The sequence below is a fragment of the Peromyscus leucopus genome, chromosome 1, assembly GCF_004664715.2.
Source record: "Peromyscus leucopus breed LL Stock chromosome 1, UCI_PerLeu_2.1, whole genome shotgun sequence".
In the NCBI taxonomy this organism is placed as follows: Eukaryota; Metazoa; Chordata; class Mammalia; order Rodentia; family Cricetidae; genus Peromyscus; species Peromyscus leucopus.
In genome coordinates this window covers 108,982,712-109,001,307 of record NC_051063.1, presented here as the reverse complement: position 1 = coordinate 109,001,307, position 18,596 = coordinate 108,982,712, and the positions used below count along the sequence as shown (strand labels likewise).

At 43.8% G+C, this 18,596-nt stretch overlaps 1 protein-coding gene across 1 annotated transcript in view; it reads left to right on the top strand.

The window, feature by feature from the left end:
* Positions 1 to 18,596, top strand: part of Tenm4 (teneurin transmembrane protein 4) — a 2,730,446-nt gene that overhangs the window by 1,954,134 nt on the left and 757,716 nt on the right. The window contains 1 exon segment of the mRNA XM_037206447.1: positions 12,143 to 12,310. The gene's annotated coding sequence lies outside the window, so the exon portion shown is untranslated.

The window sequence follows — 18,596 nt, the reverse complement described above, 5'->3', positions numbered from 1 at the left end:
TTCTGAAAGCTGGAAGGCAAAGGTCAAGGTGGTAATCTAGTCACTTCTGGTGAGGGCTCTCTTCCTGACCTACGGGTGTGGCCTTCTTTTTCTCTTTCACATGGCAGAGATAGGGAACTATATCTCTTCCTCTCTCTCTCTTATTAAGCCACTAATCTCATCTTATCAGCCCCAGCCTCATGGCCTGATCCAATGCCAATCACCTCCCAAAGCCCCTATTTCCAAATAACATCACACTTCGGAGTAAGGCTCCAACAGATGAATTTGGAGGGGACATAATTCAGTCCATGGCCGTGTGTGCCTCCAGATGACAAATGCTACATGTGCTGTGTAGTTAGCTGTGTAGTGTGCAACATCATCACATGGGAAGTCCCCACTCTTCACTCTCCTGGCCTGCCTCCACCTCCTCCTGTGTTGCACTGTTGATGGCTTCATCTGAAACCTAATGCAAGTAAAAGCTAGAAGAGAAGGAAAGGGGAGCAGAGCAGCTGGGTGACTGCAGGGTGGTACACAAGATCTGCCCAGCCAGGTGTCTGCTGTCCTTACACAACCCACACAGGCTGCCTGGTGGGACAGGGGTGTGGAGGAGTCCTACAGCATTGACACCTGCTCCTCCGTGGAAACAGAGCCACAGAGCTCCACCTCAGCATGCAGAGTGAAGAGCATGGGCCTAGACCTCGCCAACTCCTTGACAATCTTGGGGATAGTGCTGTCCCTGATGGCCTGTGTTCTCACTCACTCACTCACTCATTCGCTCACTCACTCACTTATTCACTCATCCACTCTCTCACTCATTCATTCACTCAGTTATTCATTCATTCACTCACTCAATCACTCATGAAAGGCCAAGTTTTCTTCTTCTAGAAACTCCTTCCAATTCTATGACAGTACAGGGTATGAGGAAAAGGCAGACCTGGATTTTAACCTCTGTCCCTGCCTCTATCTAGTCCTGTGACCTCATTCTAATCTGACTGACAGAGCCTTGTTCATTCCAAGGATCAGACTGAATACCTTGTAGATGTCACAGTCTTATTATTAAATAAGAAACACAGAACCAAATGCAGAGTTAAAAGCCCAAGAGGTCAGAGCAGTAGCTGAGAGCTGATACTAAAAAACCCTCTTCTTACCCTTCCTGCTGCTGCTGTTCTTCCCCTCAGCAAGAGACCTACTTCCTGTGTATCTGTCTTTTTATTGACTTTCTATTCTGACTTCTCATTGGTTATAAACCCAACCACATGACCTCCTCATCACTGCCTGTCTATACAGACCTCCAGGTCTTCTAAGGTTGGTATTGAGATTAAAGGCGTGTGTCTCCATGCTGGCTGTATCCTTGAACACAGAGAGCTGTCTGTCATGTGATCTGGATTAAAGGCATGTGCCACTACTTCCTGGCTTCTGCTATGGCTTGCTATTAGCTCTGACCCCCAGGCAACTATTTATTAACATACAAATAAAATCACATTTCAGTACAAATAAAATATCACCATAATACCTTATGTCTGACCTCATCTCTCAGCCCGTGCGATTTTCTCACTTCTTCAACCAGAGACACATCATCCCCATGACCCCTGGTACTTCAGAGAGAGACTTTGTCCCCAGAAGAGGCAGCATGCTGACTGTTGTTTTCCCTCAGGTGTCTGGGCACTTTCATCTTCTATGTTTGAAAGGATGGACAGTTTTCAGTCTGGTTCTCAGATAATGGTGTTTTGAAAGTCCGTGATACCCATGTGCTGCCAGGCATTCTCAAAGCCACTAGGACCCAGCCAGGAAAGCCAGCATCTTGGCCCATAGGACTGTGCCCTTCTCACTGAGCTATCTTGATGCTCACATACAGCACACCTCTTTAGACAGTGAAAGCAAAGACCATGAGATCGAAGACCGGGTCATTGGAGAAGACCAAGTGCCTAAGCTATAGACACTGATGGAGAGGATTAGAAAAACCCCTCTTGTTTCTGGAGGTCTTGCAGCAATATAGAGGGAGGTAGGCTGGGGACCCTCAGGAATTTGGAGGTGAATGAGGCTCCATTCTGGGGCTCCAACTGCATAAGGACAAGTGTTGAGCATGTCTGAGCAGGATGGGTGGAAAAATTACAAAACCTTTATTCAACCTACTCTATGTGGCTCTATCTACCCTGGCCCACCACACAAAACTCAAAAGCCAGTTCCACAGAGGAACCAAGAGCCTGTGTGAAGAAGTCCATATGATTGTTATAACACCTCCTGTTCCTTTGAAAAAACAGCTTCAACCCAAACCAGGGTGACTTTCAGCAGGAGGCTGGTATCAAGGCTGTAGGAAGGACAGGGAGAAAGGGGGTGTGAGCCAGTTCTTCCTGAGTCGTACCCCTGAGGCCCTGCAGGTGCATCAGGCCTGATCAAGCTGCTGCCTGTTGCAGGGCATATTCTTGGATGCTTCTGAGTTCCCTGGCTGCTGAGGGCAGGAAGCACCTCCTCTGGTTGACCACTTATGACGCCCTTCTTGGTCCCTGGAAATGTTCTCCAGCTTTCTGCTGGAGATACCCTTGATCAAGGTATCCCTATGGCCAGCATGTAGAGCTACCCTGTACTTGCCTTCTTTCTCAGGTAGCACAGACTGGTGGTGTAGAATTCTGAGAAGACAGGCCACCTGTACTGGCTAGTTTTGTGTCAACTTGACACAAACTAAAGTCGTCTGAAAGGAAGAAGCCTCAATTAAGAAAATGCCTCCATAAGATCAGGCTGTAGGCAAGCCTATAGGACATTTTCTTAATTAATGATTGATGGGGAGGACCCAGCCCACTGTGGATGGTACCATCCCTGGGCTGGCAGTCCTGGGTTCTATAGGAAAGCAGGATGAACAAACCATGAGAAGCAAGCCAATAAGCAGCACCCTTCTGTGCCCTCTGCATCAGCTCCTGCTTTGAGGTTTCTGCCCTGCTTGAATTCCTTTCTTGAAGTTCTTGAACTGTGATGTGGAAGTGTGAGGCAAATAAACTCTTTCCTCCCTGATTTGCTTTGGTCATGGTGTTTCATCCCAGCATTAGCAACCCTAACTAAGACACCACTCATGATCCATCGCTTCTCTTTGCTGCTCTGATCAAGAAGCAGCCATGGGATATCTGGGCTCCACATTCCATGGTGATCTATAGAGTTCTGTCAGTGTTCTTAGGAGAACCCAGTGAAGGAAGGAAGGGTACCACTTGCCCCTTTGAAACAAGGCTGGAGATTAAAGCTCATTGGTGGCCTTCTCCAAACTCCCTCATCCATTGGACACCCATTCCAGAAAAGTTTTAGCAGAAACACAGATTGGAAGGGTCCTTGATGGACTTCGGTCATAGCTAGCTACAACTGGACACAGAGTTACCCGGAAAAGAAGCAGCCTCAATTGAAGAATTGTTCAGGTCACATTGGCTCATGCCCAGACCTGTAGGGCTTTTTCTTAATTGCTAATTGATGGGGAAGTGTTAATTTGTTTTTACTCTTTACTCTTTTTTTTGGGGGGGGGCACCACCAAGCTCCCAAGTAAACACATGGAGGAAACTTATTCTTAATTATAAACGCCTGGCCTTAGCTTGGTTTGTTTCTAGCCAACTTCTCTTAACTTTAAATTGTCCCATCTACCTTGTGCCTCTGGGCTTGTTCCTTTACTTCTGCATATCTTACTTTCACTCTTACTCTGTGTCTCACTGTGTGGCTGGGTGGCTGGCCCCTAGCATCCTCCTCTCCTTGTTTTCTTGTTCTTTCTTCCTTTCCTCCCAGATTTCTCCTTCTATTAATTCTTTCTGCCTGCCGGCCCCACCTATCCTTTCTCCTGCCTCACTATTGGTTGTTCAGCTCTTTATTAGACCATCAGGTGTGTTAGACAGGCACAGAACACAGCTTCACAGAATTAAACAACTGCAACATAAACAGAAGTAACACACCTTAAAATAATATTCTACAACGGGGGGGACTTAGCCTACTGAAAGCTGTGCCATCCACCCACAGGTAGGGCTGGGTTGTGCACAGAGCTAGCTGAGCAAACCAGTAAACAGCATTCCTCCATGGTCTCTGCTCCAGTAACAACCTCCATGTTTCTGCTTATGTTCCTGCACTCACTTCCCTCAAAGGTGGACTATGACTTGGATATGTAAGCCAAATAAAACATTGCCTCCTCCATGTTGGTTTTGGTCAGTGTTTTATCATAATAGCAAGCAACTTCTATCACATCACACACTGAAGAAATTGAACAGAGTCCAAGTGGCCTAAAGAAAGGATATGTTTATAAAGCATAGTGTTAGCCATAGTGAAAGCTAAATGGCATGTAGAAGACTCTTCATGGTTTTGAAATTCATTGAAATGTGGAAGTTTGGACAAGTCAAATGAGAAAAACTTTTGTTCATTCAATAATTCTTTCATTTGATAAGAGTTTATTGAGCACTGACAGTAAACACTGGCTGGGTCTTGGGACTCTGACAGAGCATCCTGATACCACAGCCAGAGGAAGCATATGTGTTCCTAAGAGCTTTGATATTGCACATAGGTTTAATATCATGGTATTTCACTGTGTGTGAATTTAACTTAAGCCATATGCTAAACAGGAAAGGGAACCCAAAGACATCCAGATCCTAACACCAAGACCTTGAGAGTGAAGGCAGTCGTGGCCTCTGCGAGCTGGAAAAGCATGAGGAAACAGATTCACCTGAGCATCTCCTAAGTAGTGCAGCCCTTGCCAAAAACTAGATGTTAGCCAAGAGAGGCCTATTTTGGACTTAGACACTCTGAAACTCTAAGATGATAAATGTCTGTTCTTTGGCATGTTTAAATGGGTGCTAATTTGTTACAGCAGAAAGAGGAAACTAATTTAAGTAATTGCAGCTAAAATCATTCAGTAAAGAAAAGGAAGTAGGGAGGGGAAATAGAGAACATAGAAAAGAAAGAAATGTGTAATCTAAGTATTTTAAATGAGGTGGTACTTCTGTCCACTTTGCTGGCAGGGTGAGTTTCAGATCAGTCCTGATGCTCTTTCTGTATTTGGTCTCAAATCTGAGACACAGCTTTAGGAGAATTTTGGAGATGATTCAACGTTCTATACCTTCCCTAACTTCACAACTTGAGCTCTAAACAGGGAGCATTCCTCAGCTTCTCTTCTCTTAACATTGAACCCATGACTTTTAACTAGGCAAGCACTATACCACTAAGCTACACTCCCAGCCACAATGGCATCATTCTGTCAGAAATGAGAGCCCCCTCAGTTTACCAGGCATGAACCTGAGCTATGAAGCTCAGACAAATGTGAGTTGAACAAACTCAGGCCTGACCCTTACCAACTGTGTAGCCTTAGACAAGCTTCCAAATTCCCTTAGCCTCAGTCTTCCATTCTGTGAAATGGAAAAAAGAGATAGTGATTCCCTACTGCTCAGTAAGAAGGTTGCTAGACAATGCATGCAGAGTGCTTGGTACGTAGTGAACTCCTAATAAATGATTGTACTTAGTACAGTCTGAATTATTATTGGGATTGTCTCTACTGTTGAAATAGAATTGCCCTCCAAAGACTAATTTGCCTCTGAGATAATGTGCTTCCTTCCGGTACCCGTTGCACAAGCTTATTAATGTTTCCCAATTGTGTTTATTAAGTAGGAAAAGTCTTACAGGGAATAAAATGGGGCAAATTGTGAAAAGGGGATCCTTGCAGTGAAAAAGGTGGGTGTCGGGGATCTCATTATTATATAAACGGGACACACCTGACATACGAAAGGGTCATACATGTGAGAGGAGAAACTCTCTGGGAGGGTAGACAAAGGACTAGAACATGGGCCTCGCAGACCCCTTCTGGCTTCCTTTCCAGCATGCCACAAACTGTCTGTAACTATAGCAAGGCCTCAAAATCTCCAGGCCAAGATCATTGGTGACCCTGTCTCAAACTAGGGTAAACACAAATATTCCTTGCCCTTTCCTCTAGCACATGCTTATCAAATGTGGCATGGAAGTATGTCTTCTTCATGTAGCCAGCCTTTCAACACCTTTCACTCATTATTTTCCCCTGCAAAAAGATATTTTAGTTTTTGTAAGTCATTGTAGTTAAAGCATGCTAAAAAAAAAATTAAAGAATGATCTTTTCTAAGACAGCCTAGGGTTAATTAAAGGAGCAACCTCCTTTTAACCAGTCATAAAGTCAGCTTCCTTCTGGAATGTACTCTGTTCCACTCTATCCCCTGAGTTGTCAATACATGAAATGTTGGTTCTAGGTTCTTCAGTGAGAATCTGTCTTTGATCTTTCCAACTGAAATGTGGAAATAACCTTGACTCACTTATTTGATGGTCAAATTGAGTGAACACTCAAGTGGCTAATGGTGGACAGTGCCCCCTCCCCCAATGCCTTGAGCAATGGGAAAAGCCTAGGCATTTTTGTTGGCTTTCATGAAAATTATAAAAATGATACCTATTATTTGTTGAATATTTAACACATAAGGAAGAGTCTGCTGATCATTTCCCATGAATTTGAAATCCTCACCTCTATCCTTCCTAGTAGTATTATTATTGTTGTTGTTATGATTATCATTAGTATTCTCAGTGTGCAGATTAGCACACTGAAATTAGGGGAAGTTCAATAACTTGTTCAAGGTCACATGGTTAGGAACATGTGACATTGAAACTTGACCTCCCCCCATCAGTGGACTCCAAGCTCTTCTCCCCACATGAGTGAGACCGCCATGAACCACACTCCACAGAATGTACGAACTCACAGGAAAGCCGGGGGCAGAAAGCCACTTCCAAGTTCCCAGTCACACTGTGGTATTGTCAAACATCCACTTATTCTACAGGTAAACGTTTAAAGGAACAACACTGCACTCAGGCACTTGAGCACTCCCCCTGGGAAAGGGCCACTGAAGCGCAGCGAGGGGGTCCTCAAGTCTCACTTTGAAAAGATCTCTCTGGCAACAATGAGAGTTAGATGTTACATTACTTCTATCAAATGCCAGGTTCAAATGAGGTGTTGTTTTTCTGTTTTGTTTTGTTTTTGTAAAAAAAAAAAAAAAAAGAAAAAGGAGCTTTTATCTAAGAAAGTCTCCTCCTCTGGGCTTCCTTGTGTCTGGTTTGTTCTCTCCTTTTGTAGCTTCAAATGGAGTTGTGTTCCTTTGATTTCCGGGTGTGTTCTCACTGTTACCTTACACTGAGCACACCTTGAGTGCAGAGTTTGTCTCCTCTCATGTCTCCAGCATCCAGCGGAGTGCCCCGTGGGTCATTGGTTCTCCGGCAGCTTTTGTTAAATGAACGATTCTAACATAGTCGTTACCCCTAACATAGAATTGTATGCATTGCTATTTTAATAGACAAAAGTCAGCACAGTCGATGAGAGGCTTCGCATGTGAAATGTATATTACACACACTCTGTATGGGTAGATTTGCTTTTTTATTGGTGGCCTCTACCAACAGTCCAGAATGTGATGACACTTAGCATTTTGGCCATGGCTACATTACTCTTGGTTACATGATCATTAATGATCATTCAGTTGCTTGTAGGATTGATGAGGCCCGATATTGGACCTGCTATTGTTCACTCCATGTTTGAACATTTAATTAAGTGACAGCTGATTTCTCCTTATTTGGTTATGTAAGAAGGAGCTCATTTCTCTTAAATAAAGTAAAAATTGTGTTTATATTTATTGTTTAACCCATAAGATTAATTCCCAGCTGGGCAGTGGTGGCACACGCCTTTAATCCCAGCACTCGGGAGGCAGAGCCAGGCGGATCTCTGTGAGTTCAAGGCCAGCCTGGTCTACAGAGCGAGATCCAGGAAAGGCACCAAAACTACACAGAGAAACCCTGTCTTGCAAAACAAAACAACAAAAAAGGTTAATTCCCAGAATTTCCTTTCAAAAACACCCTCTGGTGTGTCAAGAGTCATAAGGAGGAAACACAAATTAATCCAAAGTTCCTGGTAGAGATGAAATATCAACATAGCTACAGTTGGAGTTGTCCAGTTCTGTGCCATTTGAAAGTCCAACGGTGACAATTATAAAAACTCCAGCTTTGCCCCCACTGTTTCCCGTGCCACCTACAGTCAGCTATTATCATCTTTGCACCCATCCTTCCTGCCATCCTCAGCTTACCCCTTAGAAACAACATTCCCCTGCAGCTTTGGTAGGGTGTTCCGGAAATACCACCAGCATGCAGTCAGCCACTTTTGTTGGGAACTCTTCAGGCTTACTACCATAGGAAACCCAAACCCTAGGCCATTCTCCTGATGGGGAAAGAATGGTCACACCTCAGACATGTCTGTCTCCGAGTGCCACTCTGAGTTCTTCCGAATGTGTCTCCCCTTCTCACAATCTCCTTTAACTGGGGCATGCTTGTAGAGCTGACTCAGCTGGCTCAGGAGCCTGGTTAAAATGCTAAGGTCCTTTCCTGCTAGATGCAGGGCCACTGTTCCAGTCGCTACCAAATCCCCACCCATCCTTACCCTGAACCCCACAGCTATGCCCTGGCTTAATAAGCCAGCAACAGAGCCTGGGTATCCTAAACAACAAATATTTTTCTCACTCTTTAAAAGTCTGGAATCCAAGATTAAGGTGCCAATAGGGTTGATCTCTTCTAAGGCATGCTGGCTTGGCTTGCAAATGGCTACCTTCTTGCTGATTCTTCATAGTCATGACTCTCTACAGCAGCCCCTGTACACTTCTATCTCTTCATTTCTGTTATTGAAGGATTCCAGAATGGATTAGGGTCCATCCAAAGGCTCTCGTTTTAATTAAACTACCTCCTGAAGCTCAGGATCCAAATACCGCAATGTCACAAGGTGTAGGACCTAGGACTTCAAGGAGGTAAGGAATACAGTTCAGTCCCTGCCACTGACCTTGTCCATTCTAGCTAGCATTCTGATCCTTTGTGTCCCACCATACCTGTGGTGGTGGATCTGGAATACAAGTGCAGAGCCTGCCACATTCTTTAGTTCTCATCTGCAAGCACAGACTGTGAAACTACTCCTGTGAAGATAGCCATCGCCCCATAGCCGCTGCCATGTAGCAAAAGGGGAGCCGTTGGTGTTCAGTGACATATGTCCTCACTTCCAAAGATATTTTAAAATAAAGAAAACGACAATATACACCACAAGTACACATTACATATAACCCCCAATTAAATTCTCTGTGTGTACATGTGTGTGCGTGTGTGTGTGTGTGTGTGTGTGTGTGTGTGTGTGTGTGTGTGCGCGCGCGCGCATGAGGAGAGCAGAAGTCAATGCTGGGTATCTTCCTCTGTTGCTCACCAACTTAGGTTTTTGAAACAGGCTCCCTCACAGGACCTGGAGCTCACCATTCGGCTAGACTGGCTAGCTGGCAGGATTCAGGAATCTGCAGATTTCCACCTGCTCCCAGAAATTGGCTATAGATGGACAGCTTTTATGTGGGTGCTGGAGATCTGAACTCAGTCCCTCATATTTGCACCACAAGTGCTTTACCAAAAGCAATTCCCCAGCCCCCAGATTGTTATATAGTCTTTTGAAGATTTGGCCTACTTCTCTTCACATTTCAAGTTTCAGTTTGAAAAGACAGTAAAGAACTCAGGATCCTTCATAACACCCCAATTAATAGACCTTACAAAAATGACCACAGACAATGGACCACCTTCATGAACAAGGGTAACTGGCAGATCAAAGCAGAGGTTCTGGACTCACGTAAGCCTACATTTAAATTCTGTGCCTACCACTTATTAATTGCGTGATTTTGAACAAACTTCTGAACCTCTGAGTTTCCCGGCTTGTAATAACATCTAGCTCGTGAGGCCACTGCAAGAGCACTCAGCATCTCCCCATGCCCTGCATGGGAGCACAGACTGCTCCAAAGGTGGCACTCCTGCTCCTGTCCTCTCAAACCCATACACCTGCCAGGCAGATCCCTCCCCCTCCCACCAGACACCCCCCTCCCAAAGTTGCTGCCAAGCCCAGGTCTTGCTCAGTTCTTAATAAAAATCTACCCTGCCCTTTCACCCAGTGCAGAGGGTTTGTGCAAATCCTATGGTAATAGATTTCTTTGGCTGATTCACTTGGCAGATTTTCCATCTGAAAGACTATTTGACAGTTACCCTGGGCATTTCTCCAGGGCCCCCCAAGGGCTAGAAGCCTTTGGGAGATTAACTTCTGCTTCTTCTGGTCCCTAGCACTCCCTGTGAGTACCACCTTCAGCCTCCTTCCATTCCCTCTCCAGAGAAGGGAAAGGGAAACGTGCTGACAGGGATTTAGGGGAGAAATTTGAAGAGGAAAGAGGGAAAAGATAAACATTTACAGAGCACCGCTTTTAAACTGCCAGGTCCTTGACATCTGTGACCTTCTTAGCTGCCCCAGCCCCACAGAGCAGAGAGTAGGCAGTATTCCTCCTTATTTTATTTTGAGACATGGTCTTATGTTCCCAGGCTGGACTCAAACTCATAGCTAAGGATGATCTGGACTCTTGATCCGCCTGCCTCCAACTCCAGAGTTCCACCGATATTATAGGTATGGGCAACCACTGCCCATTCATGTAGGTTAGAGCCTTGTGCAAGCTGGATACGCACTCTACCAGCTGAGCCATATCCTCAGTCCAGTTCATGCCCATTCTGCAGAAGAGACAAAGATTCAGAGATGTTAACTAATTAGTGCAAAGCTATACTGCTTGGAGAACTTGGTTCAAGGCTGATGTTCTGTAAGACAATTCCAAGTCCAGCCCTCTTCCCCCGGGGGAGGGGGAGGTCTCCCAGATCTCCCTACAAATTTTCCTCACATCTCCTTTGCACCCTGAAATTCATCATCTTCCTTCTTGTGTTAGAGTCTAGTTCCTTGCATCTGTGTCTTCTTTCATCCACTGTTAGATAAAGAGTTCATTCTTTTGCTGTTGTTGATTTTGGAGACTGTATTTTAACTACAACATCCACCCCTTCCATTTCCTCCTCCAAACCCACCCATATACATGTTTCTGCTCTCCTTCAAATTCATGGACTTTTTCATCAATTGCTTTTGCATGTCTACTTGTATACGCATATATATTCTTAAATCTAGCTTGTTGAATCCATATAATGTTACTTGCATGTATGTTTTCAAGGCTACCAATTGGTGTCCACTTTTTTCAGCATATAATAAGATTTAAGATGCATTTTCAACAAATAATTGTATGAATATGTGCATAAATAGATGAAAAATTATCAAATCTATGAATCAGTGAATTTAATCAGTGAATATAATCAGTGAATTGCATGGTTGGATGGATGGATGGATGGATGGATGGATGGATGGATATTGGAACTAAAGGTAAATGCTTCATATATGCAAAATGAATAAATGCATGTTTATTAAGTATATAGATTATATGAAAAGATAAATAGGTGGATAAATGAATCCTGATAAATAATACAAATGAATGTGTCAGTCAATGAGTGAATAAAAATATATGTGAATACTGAATAGGTGGATGAACATAAGAGGGAATAGGTAAATTAATATATAACTAATTAGAGCAAGGATGAATGATGAGCATATGAATAAACTGATGAATTCACACATTCAGAAATGAATGAATGAGGGGAGGAAGGAGCCAGCAAATTGGGGCATGAGTGCCTTCCCTGTTTTCCTAGGACATTCCCACCCAGAATATGTCCTGTGATGAGAGAGCCTGAGATACTGGGACCACTGCGATTCCAGGAGTCAGCCTTAAACTCTGGGGTTGAGTCCCACCTACATATGGATGATGGCAGGAGACTCCTATACCTTGTCTCTTAAGAACCAGACATCAGTCAAGATAGTGAAATCCAGAGAACACAGGATCAGAACCCCCGCTCCCAGTGTCCCTAGTCCCCACTCTTAGCAATCACCCTGCTCCATCTACATCCGGGAGCACAAGCAGGCACCCACAGGCAAGGAAATTAATTCTTTGAATCCAAGAACAGCCTCTTGTAATGAAGAGGCTGCTGCAATATCTTTGCAACAAGCAGCAACCCACATGTTCGATTACAACAGGTTGAGCCATTCCATGCTCCCCAGTGCCAGGGCTCAGGAAAGAGAAATGAAAACACCAGCCTTGAAACATGAAGCAAGAACACAGGCTCCCTGACAACCAGCACTGGGTGGGGATGGGAAGAACCCCGAATTTGGACTCCTCTGCTTGCCGGGCCGCTGAGAGACATTCTTTGCCTTTCCTTCCTTTTTTTCCTTCTTCAGACTCTTGAGCTTCAGCGGTTTTGAATGACTGAAACCTCCCTACTCACCCCTGGGACGTCATTCCTGCAGGATTGTGGCAAACTAGTCTTTCAGGTTCCCTTGGCAACCCTGGTGCCCTGTCTCCTGAGAACTGCACTTCTCCGGGACCTGAGGAGACCAGACTTGTGGGTAAGAATCTCTACTTTTCCGTTTCTCCGCTGTCCCCGCCCCCTGCAGCAGCTGGCTGCCGCTTGGATGGGGAGGGGCTGGCAAGGGGAAAGGCTATGCTTGAAGTTAGGAACCTCACAGAGGAAGTAGGAGGACCCTGTGTGTACCTGGTTCTGGGCATGACATGTAGATTCCTAGGATGGAAAACCGCCTGCTTCCAGTCTTCAATCCAGTCATTGCTTGTTCGATGATGCAACTTTGGAGTAATACCTGCCAGTGAGCACTGGATGCCCATTTAGCCTCAGGCATTTGTCAGTCATTGAGTTAATCATTCTAGTTTGACACATGCAGGAAGGAGTTACTCTCTCTCTCATGGCTATGGGGAGTGGGCAGGGAGCGGACCCAAGCAACCTCTGTGGTGGCAGAGATGTGGGGCAGCACCGTGTGTAGGGTGGTGCCTTCCCTCTCTGCTTACAGAGTAAGCACACTTGCCAGGCATCAGGAAGTCTATAAAGCAGGCCACCAACCCACTGAACTTTCTGCTTTGTTTGGGGAGGGGGTGGAAGTGGCAGGACCTTGGCCTTGATGACTAACTCCCAACAGCCGCCTCTGAGAGAGATAGTGATGTGCAAATTACTGATTTTTATTGGACGCTTTGGGGAATCTAGTTGTTTGTCAGGAAATGAAAGAGAATGTTTGTGCTTATAAAATTATATGGAAAATCAATGTGGTGTTAAGTATATTTTTCAGTCGTTTGAGTCAAGGACTGTTCTCCAGCCAATTCTAGCAAACTCTAAGGGGGATGGCGACGACCCAAAGTGCAGCTATGGGACTGGCTGGAAAGGTCAAGCCTCTGTTTACTACTGTCCTCCTCCTCCCCGGTGTGGGCCTCCTGACATGAAGTGACAGAGCGGTGAAGGCTGGGCTGGGTTTAAATGTGGTGGTTAACAGTTCGTCTCAGCAGCTGCACTTAGCTCTACACTGGGCGACTGGAAGCTTCAGCCCATCCTTAGTTCCTTTTCTCTGCTCTAATTCAGGGACTGCCACCCCACCCCATTAAGCTTCTGTCACAGATGGGGTAAGGCTAGGGGAACTGGAAATTCATGAAAGCAGGAGGCAGGAGGGGAGACCAGAGCTGTCCGAAACTTGAGTGAAAATGGCAGCCCACATCGCTTCTGGGTTTCAGGAGCCACCTCCCATGGGTAGACATGCACTGGGTTACACTGGTATTACCCCGCACCGGGCTTGACACACAGAATAAAGTGGAGGTGTAGGAGCAGGTGAGTCTTCTGCCCTCTTGGGAGTGCTTGACATTACTTTATGACTGAGGGTGTTGATGTTGAGGGCTAAGGATGATGCCAAACAAGCTGAACAGAGCTCTTAGAAGGTCGGAGTTTGCCCATCACTCACCCCACCTGATCCCCCATGTTCCCATCCCTGCCCACCCTGAGTCTACTCAAGAGATTTCCCCTTCTCAGGGAGATCTGAGTCTACTCAAGATATTTCCCCTTCTCAGGGAGATCCAAATGTACCCCTTTGATCCCTCCTTGTTACCTAGACTCTCTGGGTCTGTGGATTGCTGCATGGCTATCCTTCATTTTACAGTTATTATCTACTTTTAAGTGCATACATACCATGTTTGTCTTTCTGGGTCTACTCGGGATGATTTTTTTCTAGTTCCATCTATTTGTCTGCAAATTTCATGATGTTATTCTTTTTAGCGGCTGAGTAATACTTCATTTGTAGAAATGTACCACGTTTTCTTTATCCATTCTTCAGTTGAGGAACATCTAGGTTGTTACTAGGTTCTGGCTATTATGAATAATGCTGCAATGAACATAGTTGAGCAAATGCCCTTGTGGTGTGGCAGAACATTCTTTGTGTATATGCCTAAGAGTGGTATAGCTAGGTCTTGATTTGCAATTAGAAGCCTCTTAGTTTGTTATTTAGAAGCAGGTTTCACTGCAGAGCTCAAGCTGGCTCAACCTCACTCTACCATCCAGATCAACTTTGAATTTGTTGTGATCCTCCTGACTCAACTTCTTGAGGGCTAGGATAACAGGTATGTTCCACCATGCCCAGCCAAAGAAACTTCTTTAATCAATTTACTTATCTACCCCCACATCTGCATGTGTGTATGCTTTTGAGCCACTGTACACACTTGGAAGTCAGAAGACAATTTTTGTGGCTATGCTTCCTTCCTTTCACTTATACGTAAGATATAGGAAATCCAACTCAGGTTGTTGAACTTGCATGGCAGTTGCTTCAGAGCTGTCTCTCTGGCCACCCATGGATGCTTCTCCCAGTGTCCTCTCCTGTGCATTCTGTGATGTTAGGATGTAAGGATCACACTGGTTAGTGAAGATGGGCAGCTGAATGGCTGAACTACAAGTGTTCTTGTCTTCTTCCATTTATGCATTTAGTGGGGTAGAGGTCCTGTGCCAAAGCACTTCTGTGGAGGTCTGAGAACAACTGGTTCTCCCCTTCCACCATGTAGATCCAGGAGATCAAACTTCTGGTTAATCATCAGACTGAGCAGCAAGTGCCTTTACCCAATGTGATCTCTCCATCCTGTCAAATTTTCCTTATGTCTCTGACGAGCTGTATGTTAGACAGGTCACTCATTTTGCCTGTGCCTTACCTTCAGTTCCTTCATTTGTGAACTAGATGCTTGATTGCTTGCTTGGTTTTGGGTTTGTTTTTGATAGAACTGTGCAGGTAATTAAATGCCATATGCATGCCATATATGTTGATCTCAGTAACTCTCATAGCAGATATACACTCGTTACTGATGCTATACAAGAAGGCAAAGAAAACAATGTGTTTAACAAATTGTCCTGCTGTTCACACTCAAGGGAACTGTCATAAGCCAAAGAACAAATTTCAAGTGACTCTTTTTCAAAGAGCAAATACCATAGCAAAGTCCAAGGACTATATTCAAAAGATATCTGCAGCATAGCAAAACAGAACACGGGGTCAGGTGGTCTCTCCCATCATGCATTGGTTTCATCATCTGTGAGGTATGGTACAGACCAAGAACTGTTCAAGAATTAATGTGACATGTGCAGAGCATGCTTGAGGCAACAAATAATGGTATCAGTTATTACGTTAGTGACTATTATTTGAAATTTATGATTGAAAACAGAAAGATCAAAGAAGCTGCAAAGCCCACATCTGTTTTTAACATGACCTCCTTGATATGTGGGCACTGATTTTTCCCAGAAAGCTTTTCCCTATGTGTCTTCTTTCAATTACTCATGTGCATAGCTCATTATTTTCTAAAGCAATGAAGCAGAGATGGCTAGAAATATCATCTGTATTTTACTCAAGTATTAGGAGATTCTCAGGCTTTCAGCTCTGTTGCAAACACAACCCAAGTGTTACAGCATGTGTTAGCAACAGAATTTCCTTGCTGTAGAACATTGAAATTTGAGAGAGAAATGTATTTGGTTCACAAGACGTTACTGGCCATGACTGTGGCCAATTGTAGTCATCGACCCAAAGAACTCTTACAGAGTATTTTCTGGCATGAAAGGAAAAACACATGTCCCTTAAAAATAGAGACATGATCCAGGGGTACAGAGTGGCATACCCATTTAATACTAAAACTTGAGAAGCAGCAGAGATACATGGGTCTCTGTGAGTTCAAGACCAGCCTGATTTATATAGTCAGGACTACATCATTAGCGAGAACCTATCTAAAAATAAATAAGTAAATAAACAAACAACCAAATGTACTCGGTTTCATTCTCATTTCTATGGGTGTAGAGCAGTGTTGGGAGATTCCTACATTCCTTGCCTGGCCCTGGAACCTAGACATGGGGATTTGTTAATGCGTAGTTGAGTCTCAGTTTCAAAGAGAGTTTTAAAAGTTCCTAAGTCTTATAGGATATACATATCAAAGTTTGGGATAAAAATACCACTGTGTTACATATTTTCTATCTATCCCCTGTACGCGCGCGCACACACACACACACACACACACACACTTTAATTGTATTTCCTTTAAATTATAACTAGCTTGTCTCTAATGCGGAGAGATGGAGAGAGAGAGAAAGTCAGAGAGAGAATCAGTAGGTTAACATAAAAGTTATTTCTTTAGGAAAGAAACATAGCAATTATCCAAACACATCAAACATATCAAAAACCCCAAAGAACAACAAACCAGTTAAAATTATATCATTCTTACAGGTAAAAATATAACAAAATGTGAACAGTAGCCATCTTTGCATGGGAGAACTGATTTTTTCTTCTGTTTCTCCATACTGTCTCAACTTTTGTGATATATAGATATAGAAATTCATTAAGCAAACATTTTAATATTTCTAGAATTATTGTAATAAGTGATAGTGCTTTTCTGGGAAAAATGTGTTTCTACCTAGTGAGTCACATAGTCACCCTGTGCATGCCATTTTTCTGTTAGCAGATGTCCCCTGTGCATGGTAGCCTACTTATAAGCAAGTGTCACAAGGTCATGCCACATCTTACAAGATCTGGGGGTGCAGCTCAGTGGTAGAGAGGTTGTCTAGCATGTATAGGCTATGTGAGGCCCTAGGTTCAATCTCTAGTGCACAAAGGCAAACAAACGTGCAGTCATCGTCTGTTTCCAGGGTGTGTTGACAGTAGTCAGGGATGCTCCAATGGGGTTGTCTGGTTTCAGCTCTTGCTTAAGGCCTAGGTCTGAAACAGTTTGCTGCCACGGACGGTTTACTTCTTCAGAGAGTTCTCCAACACAGGCTGCCACATTTTCTTATTGCCGTAATACCATATTCCCTCCACCCAGAGCCACCATTGCTCACTCGGGGGTTTCCTTCGCTTTGGTCTATGCAGTGTTTACTGGATATTCTTTTAAGCAATTGAGATTACATTATGCCTACGTGCCTGTGTTTGCATATGTATGCATTAAATATGCTGGACATTTTCTAATGTCATTCCAAACATTCATTACAATTTTTGTGCCTGTGTAGCAATACACATGTTGTAATTTATTCAAATAATTTTCTTTCTGGGAATTTAGCTTCCTATGAGCCCAGGTTTTGTTAATGTAAACAACGCCATGATGAACACAACTCCTACTTCATTATTTTCTTGGTATATAAATTAGAATTAGTGGGTCAGAGAACCTCAACACTTAAAAACCTTTAGAGTCAAAGAAACACATGGCTGAATGGTCATGGGAGGCAAGTCTGTAGGCATCAAACTGAGAAATGGAAAAAACACATCCTACATGCTTACAAACACTGGAATTTATCTTTCCCACCTTTGACAGAGAGTTTGCAAACATCAGTCCTTTCATATTATTTTAATTTACATTTCTTTGATTATTCCTGAGATGAAACTCTTTTTCATGTTTATTGCAGATTGTCTATACTCTTAATTTTCTGTTCATGGCCCTTGTCCATTTTTCTGCTGATTTCTTTTTTTCAATTCATGAAAGATTCATCCCCATTAATGATATTAGGCCTCTGTCGCTTCTATTAAAAATATTTCCTTCATGCTACTTCCCTTTCATTTTTTAATGAATATTCAGTTGTGCAGAAATTTGTTTTTCTGTAGTCTGTTGACTGATCTCTCACACCATGATTTCTTCCCTTTGTGGTCCTTAGAAGTATGCCTGTATTCAGAAAAAAAGATCCCCACTGTCAGCATTTTTAAGGTTTTTTTTTTTTTAATATAAAAATAAGATTGTGAGTGGTGGCCAAGATGAGACACATGAATTTCAGCAAGAGGCTCTTTCTGCCTCTTGCATCATAAGGACCCATGGAGCACTGGCTTCCTAGGGTGCTAAGCGGTTGAAGACACAGACATAGAGTGTAAAAGTCAGCCAGGGTTTGCTAAAACTCCAGGACTGGGAATTTTGAGTATAGGCGTGGGCGTTTGTGCAGCAAGTGTGGTTTTAAGTGCTAGAAACTGGTAAGTCCTTTGACAGCAGGGTCTCTGTAAATGCTGATGCTGAAAAGTCAGCCAGCCAGACTATGTCTGTAAGTCTTCCTCCAGTGAGCCCTGGCTGCTGGAGAAATACGGCTGTGGTCTCAGGTGGCAGAGAGGAAGCTAAATGATTTTGAATTAGATCTTTGCTTTGGGTCACATCTGAAGAAGTCTATTTTCCTTTTCCATTGTACGGTGGTGGTTTTCAGTTTGGTGTGCTGCACACTGTAGATTGTACACACAGCTGGGAGGGATACTGCACAGGAGCCCCAAAATAGGCCACAGATCAGAAGCAGTCTGTATTGCCAGTTTCTAGATGTGCCACCTTGAGCCTCAGTTCCCTTACCTATAAAATGGGTATAATAGGAATCAGCTTTCA